A 6,386-nucleotide genomic window follows, 5' to 3' on the forward strand; every position below is an offset into this window, starting at 1 on the left:
CTGGGGTTTGACGTGAGCATTCATTTTCTCTCTTGACCTCCAGGATTTCATATTTGTGTGCTGCTGGCTCCTGATTGGCCGGATTACCGAATGAATAAACTCCGCACTCCTATTGTGTTTCTATGTTAGAACATCTCTAATATGATCGGTCACGAATGTAAACCCTACGTGATATAGTCTTAAATACACCAGATATTGAAAGTGATCCTATTTTTATTTTTTTTATTAGACCAATCACATCTTCAAAAGAATGTAACGGGTTTAGCCCCGCCTCCTCTCTAAGATAAAAGCTGTTATATTTTCCTTGCTCAGAGTTGGTCTGAGATCCTGAATCACTCTTAAGCCTTTCCTTTCAGGGGTCGCCACAGCGAATCATCTCTCTCCACCTATCCCTATCTTCTGCATCCTCAACACTTTCACCCACTAGCTTCATATCCTCATTAATTACATCCATATACCTCCTCTTTGGCCTTCCTCTTTGCCTCCTGCCTGGCAGCTCAAAGTCCAACATTCTCCTACCAATATACTCACTCTCCCTCCTCTGAACATGTCCAAACCGCCTTAATCTGGTCTCCCTAACTTTGTCTCCCAAACGTCCAACATGGGCTGTCCCTCTGATGTACTTGTTCCTAATCCTGTCCAATCATGTCACTCTCAAAGTCTTCAGTTCGGCTACCTCTAGCTCTGACTCCTGTCTCTTCTTCAGTGACACTGTCTCTAAATACTTAAGCTAAATTAGGAGATCATTCTCGCAATCTTAATGAATACGAGCGCTGATCGTTTTAAATTAAACTGCGCCGCATATAGAAAATGTGGAGTTATGATCTCATTTAATTTCTCTGGAGCTTCCATTAACTCCAGCATGCGAGTGAAGAAAAGAGGTAATGTAAAACTTGGGCAGCGCAACGCTAATGTGCCTTTCGACTATAATGACACTTGTTTAAATGGAGCTGAATGCAGTCTTGTTGTAATGTAAGAATTGACCTTGTGACTGTGATCTCAAAAAAAAATTCATCGATTCTGCTGAAGCCTCGACCTCGACTTCTTGTCATCATATAAATTGAGCAGGTTAATAAGATCCAAGCTCAGGGAGTGGAGTTCTACAGAAAGTCTGGAAACAGAGATTAATTGAGATGGAAGTCGACATTTTAGATGAACACATTGGCACTTTAGCTGCCTGGTGTACTGCTTGGCATTCAGCCTGGCATAGTTGGCTATGATAGTGCCAGTTTCGCTAACAGCCCCCCCCACTCAGCGAGGCGTGAAACCGCCAATAAACCAGGCGCCTTCACCTGTTTGTGAAAAATTATGATGCGTAAAGCACATATGGGGTTCATCAGTCAAGGAGAGCTGCAGAAGTGTCGCTGAGTAAAATGTTGGCACCATGTGGAACCTGAAACTGCTGCAATGGGAATCCCCTGGGTCCTAAAATCCACTGCTGGGATATCATTTATAAAGGCATGTGACACCTGTGAATGCTTTTAGGTTAATTGTCTCAGAGCTGAAGACGAGAAAGCGGCGACCGTTTGACACAATGAGATCTCCAGTGGATCAGCTGGTAAATAGGCTCGTAAAAACAATGTTCTGTTTCCTTTTTTTAATGTAATGTTTATTTTTATTGCTTAGAAACTTTATTTTGATGAGGAAATGACAACTGGAGCATATTATAGATATATAATATAAGATATATAAGATAGACATAGAACATAAAACATAGAATATTTAATATCCACATCAAACATAGAATATTTAATATCCACATGTTAGCATGTTTTTACTATTTTATTACATTACATAGCTCCATAAATTAGGTTAGATAAAAATGCTCAGCCATGATACAGCCATGATACAGAGCCCCTGGAGCAGTGAGGGTTAAGGGCCTTGCTCAAGGGCCCAACAGTACCAGTTTAGCAGCGCTGGGGCTTGAACCCCAATCCTCAGATTAACAACCCAGAACCTTAAATGCTTTATTTATGTTTGACAAAATTATGATTGAGGATTTCTTTTTGTTTAAAGGTATGCATGTAGATAATAATAATAACAATAATAATAATAATAATAGAAAAGTTCTGTGTTGTTATACCTTTAGTGGTATTCCATAATTTCCATAATCTTTCTGTCAAACCCATCCATCCTTCCATCTGTTAAATCTTTTATCTATTAATAATAATCATTACAATTAAAATAAAATTTTTAACTAAAGTATTCTGTTCACATTAATGGCTAATTTGCACCGAATTAGCTGGTATGCTACAATATACTGTAAAGTATGTGGATGATTGTTAGCTAGACTACACCATATTATCCTGTCCGGCAGTTGTCTATTGTCGCATGTGTTTGAAAGCGGAGAAAGCGGACCCAAACGCAGGATAGCAAAACAAAACAGGGTTTAATAGCAAAGGAAACACTAAACATGACACGGACTAAAGACAGGACAGGACAACAGTAGATTCCGCGCTGCCATCGGCAACGCGGCACACTTAAATACAAAAGACAATCAGATACAATTAGGAACGGGTGTGGAAACAGGGAGGAACAGACGAGGACAGGGCAGACATGTGATGAGGAACATAAACAAACAAGTGCACGTGGCCAAAGTCCGGGCTGAGTCATGACAGTTACCTTATGTGTCTAATTGTCTCCCATTTTATTCCTCGTCTCTGTATTGTCTTCGTGTTCTCTGTCTTTTTTTTTTTTGAGTTTTGTTTTCTTTTTCCCAGTGTGTTCCTGTTTTTTTTTTCTGTTATGTTTTATGTAATAAATCATATGTGTTTTTTAGCTATCCTCGCATTTGGGTCTGAATTTTATAATGAAGACCCCCGGTCTCTGACAGAAGGATTCTGCCACTCTCGGACCAGGCGAGAATGCTTCTGGCACCGATCAATTGGTGGAGTGTCTTTTGGGCTTTTCTTTCTGGTCTTTTAGAACCTTTTTTTTTTTGTTCCCTGGACTGTTGGTTCATTTTTGTTCATTTTGTCTGCTTCTTCCTGCGGAGGACCTCACTTCTTGTCCACTGGAGATGTTGCAGGCCCATATTTGTTTGCTTTTATTTATTTATTTTTTTCCTCCCTCCCTCCCGTTCTGGACATGGGTCTGGCCACAGCTTGGCAGGGATTGTCACGAGGACTTAGTTTGGCTGTGGACGTTGCTCGGCCCCCTCTGGCTATGCCACCGAGTGCCTCGTTTTCCCCATCTGTCTCACTGTGTGCCTCGCTCCCCCCACCTGCCTCGCTTTTTACCTGTCAGACCTTTAGGGGACTTTCCTGTGTTCTTTACTGTCCCATGTGTTTTTGTTTACGTTTTGTCTTCACGTGTCTGCCCCGCCCTTGTCTAATTCCTTCCCACCTCAGCATAGGTCTCTAATGTCCCTCATGTGTCTAATTGTCTGCCTGTGTATATTCCTGTTTAACCCTCGTCTTTGTCTCCGTGTGCTCGGTACTGTTTTTGGCCTTTTGGTTTATTTTTCCCAGTGTGCTTGTCCTTTTTTTTTTTTTTTTTGTATTTTTTATGTAATGAATCATGTTTGTTTTTTTTTTAGCTATCTTCACATCTGGGTCTGAATTTTCTCGCCCATGTCTCTGACACTCTGTCCACAATCGATTCACAACGAAAAAAAAAAAAAAATGCTGTTCTGGTAGTATTTTTATTTATTTATTTATTTATTTGTATTTCTGTCATTTAGTTGAGTGAATCTTTTTTAATCCTAAATATCGCATGTGGTGAAGTGATATTATTTGTCAAGAGCATGCACTTCCTGTTTCACTATGACTCACAAAGGCAGTGAATTGAATTGCCTTTACAACATGAAGGACAGTTATTGACTTATTGAACATCTGCTTCCAAGACATTTCTGCCTTAATAAGCAATCTAGATCCAACCAACATGTCTGACATTTTTGACCTGAGAGCCGTAGTTTGATTTCGTATGTTTGCATGTTCCCTTTGTCCGAGTGACGGCATTCGTGACTTGACCCCACTGCAGCGACCCGACTTTAGTGAACTTCCTGCATGTCAAAAATAGCAAAGAGATTTATCAAGAAGCTTTTATCCTCCGTGCCGAATTTCTCAAATCTGCCTGTCGGCTTAAATGAGAGCAACATCCTAGACATGAGTGTGTGTTTGAGCAAATATTGGCTGTCTGATATTTCAGTGGTAATGGCGGGGCTTTATGCGTAGATCTGACATATCTGTGGACTGATTGCACTCTTACTGATAGAGAAGCCCTAATTATGACCCTAGTTGGTGACAACCCAGCTGCTGAAACACTTCCATGAATTGTCTGTTACATACCGACTCTACTGCCTTCTAAATAAATAAACTACAGTACAACCATTTTTTTCTTCACCAAACAACAGATAAAAAAGAAAATATTGTGTGACGATGCAGACACGGATACAGTAAAAGCTTTATTTCCCACCCCCAGGTTATCTAATCATCCGATCATATGGCAGCACGATACAGCGTCATGCAGATGCAGGTCAAGAGCTTCAGTTAATGTGTAACAACAAACATCAGAATGAGAGGAAATGTAATCTCTGTGGCTTGGTTGTTGTGACCACTGAGCTTGTTGGAGGTTGAAAGAAACTGCGGATCTCATGCAGGGGAATTTCATGCACAACCTGGAATAGACGGTGAGTGTGTGCTATTGTGTCTGTATGTTATTGTATCGTGTCCGTAACACCAATAGGGTCTGAGCATTTTACAGGCACATTAACGCCTACTGTGGCTACTGGGAATGATCCGACAGGAAATGGCATCTGAACCACGGTCTGGGAGTGAGACAAGATGAAAGCATCTGTAAACCTCAGTGTGAGATCACAAACTGCCCGAGAGAGAGAGAGAGAGAGAGAGAGAGAGAGAGAGAGAGAGAGAGAGAGAGAGAGAGAGAGAGAGAGAGAGAGAGAGAGCAGAAGTGCTGGTTTTCCTCTTGGCAGCCTGAGAGTGGATTAATAGGATTTTTAAAAATCTCAGCAGAAAAAAACTCCAAGCAGCTGCTTACAGTGCGATCGAATGAGATAGAGGAGCTAGAGGAATAAATCACTAATGTTAAAAATATTATTCACATCACTATCAGTGAGACTGAAACAAAGCTCACTACAGTATATAATATATAGTGCACTAGACAGAGGCCACATGTAGTGCACACGATAAGGAGTGTACACCGTAAGGGCATAAGGATATTAGGCTTCTTTGTTTCTGATAAGATAAAATACCTTTTTTTCAAACGTGCCTAAAAATATTTTTTTACTATCTTGTGTAATCTTAAAGAGAAAAAAAATCTTAGATTTATTGTACTTTACCTAGTGAGCAATTCATACTTGCAGAAAATTGTATGTATCTAATCACAATGTCAAAAAACTGCTATTTATTCCAATAATGAAAAAAAAAAGTTTCCTTTTTTTTTTTTTTTGCAGTTATAAGCTAAGTTAATGTCTCATTAGGTGTTCAGACTGAAGCGGCCATCATCTCCAACGCTTCCATCGCACGGCCCATTAATCTGATCAACAGCATGGGCGGTGAGCACTCACGCCTTTGCCAACACCCACCATCATCACCGCTGGGAACCGGAGCGTTATTGGAAAGAATTTCAATAAAGTCTTCTTCCTGTGGCAGACTGGAAATGTCACCACAGTGGTGGTCCAAAATCCTGCTCTTCTGTTTCATCACTTCATCAAAGCTAATAGATGGATTTCTAAAAAAAAAAAAAAAAGAAAAGAAAAAGAAATTCTTAATAAGAAAGTTTTATTACATTGGAACTGTATGAGGAATAAGTTTACAAGAAAATCCCAGATACATTTCCCTTTACACACTGGTCTTGCAGTGGAAAAAGTTTTTAACTTTACTGTTCTCTGTAGTGGGGGGGCACGGTGGCTTAGTGGTTAGCACGTTCGCCTCACACCTCCAGGGTTGGGGGTTCGATTCCCACCTCCGCCTTGTGTGTGTGGAGTTTGCATGTTCTCCCCGTGCCTCGGGGGTTTCCTCGGGGTACTCCGGTTTCCTCCCCCGGTCCAAAGACATGCATGGTAGGTTGATTGGCATCTCTGGAAAATTGTCCATAGTGTGTGAGTGTGTGAGTGAATGAGAGTGTGTGTGCGCCCTGCGATGGGTTGGCACTCTGTCCAGGGTGTATCCTGCCTTGATGCCCGATGACGCCTGAGATCACGGGGGCACAGGCTCCCCGTGACCCGAGAAGTTCGGATAGAAAATGAATGAAATGACTGAATGAATAAAGGAGAGTGGGGTCCACCTGCATCAACCATGTAATTGAACAAACCTTACAGTTACCTTACCCAAGAACAGCATCTGACAACTCACTAATTGAGCTCTACATTGCATACAACCTGGTGCATCATGAACCTCCTTGTCATGTAAGGAAGCACCAAGCCC

At 41.2% G+C, this 6,386-nt stretch overlaps 1 long non-coding RNA gene across 1 annotated transcript; it reads left to right on the plus strand.

Moving 5' to 3' along the window:
- The first annotated feature begins 1,501 nt into the window (after positions 1-1,501).
- Positions 1,502-5,942, plus strand: LOC113648646. The gene is made up of 3 exons (XR_003441976.2): positions 1,502-1,558; positions 4,423-4,630; positions 5,441-5,942. It is a non-coding gene; the product is annotated as an uncharacterized LOC113648646 (long non-coding RNA).
- The last annotated feature ends 444 nt before the right edge of the window (positions 5,943-6,386 follow it).

Source organism: Tachysurus fulvidraco, chromosome 18 (genome assembly GCF_022655615.1).
Source record: "Tachysurus fulvidraco isolate hzauxx_2018 chromosome 18, HZAU_PFXX_2.0, whole genome shotgun sequence".
Classification (NCBI taxonomy): Eukaryota; Metazoa; Chordata; class Actinopteri; order Siluriformes; family Bagridae; genus Tachysurus; species Tachysurus fulvidraco.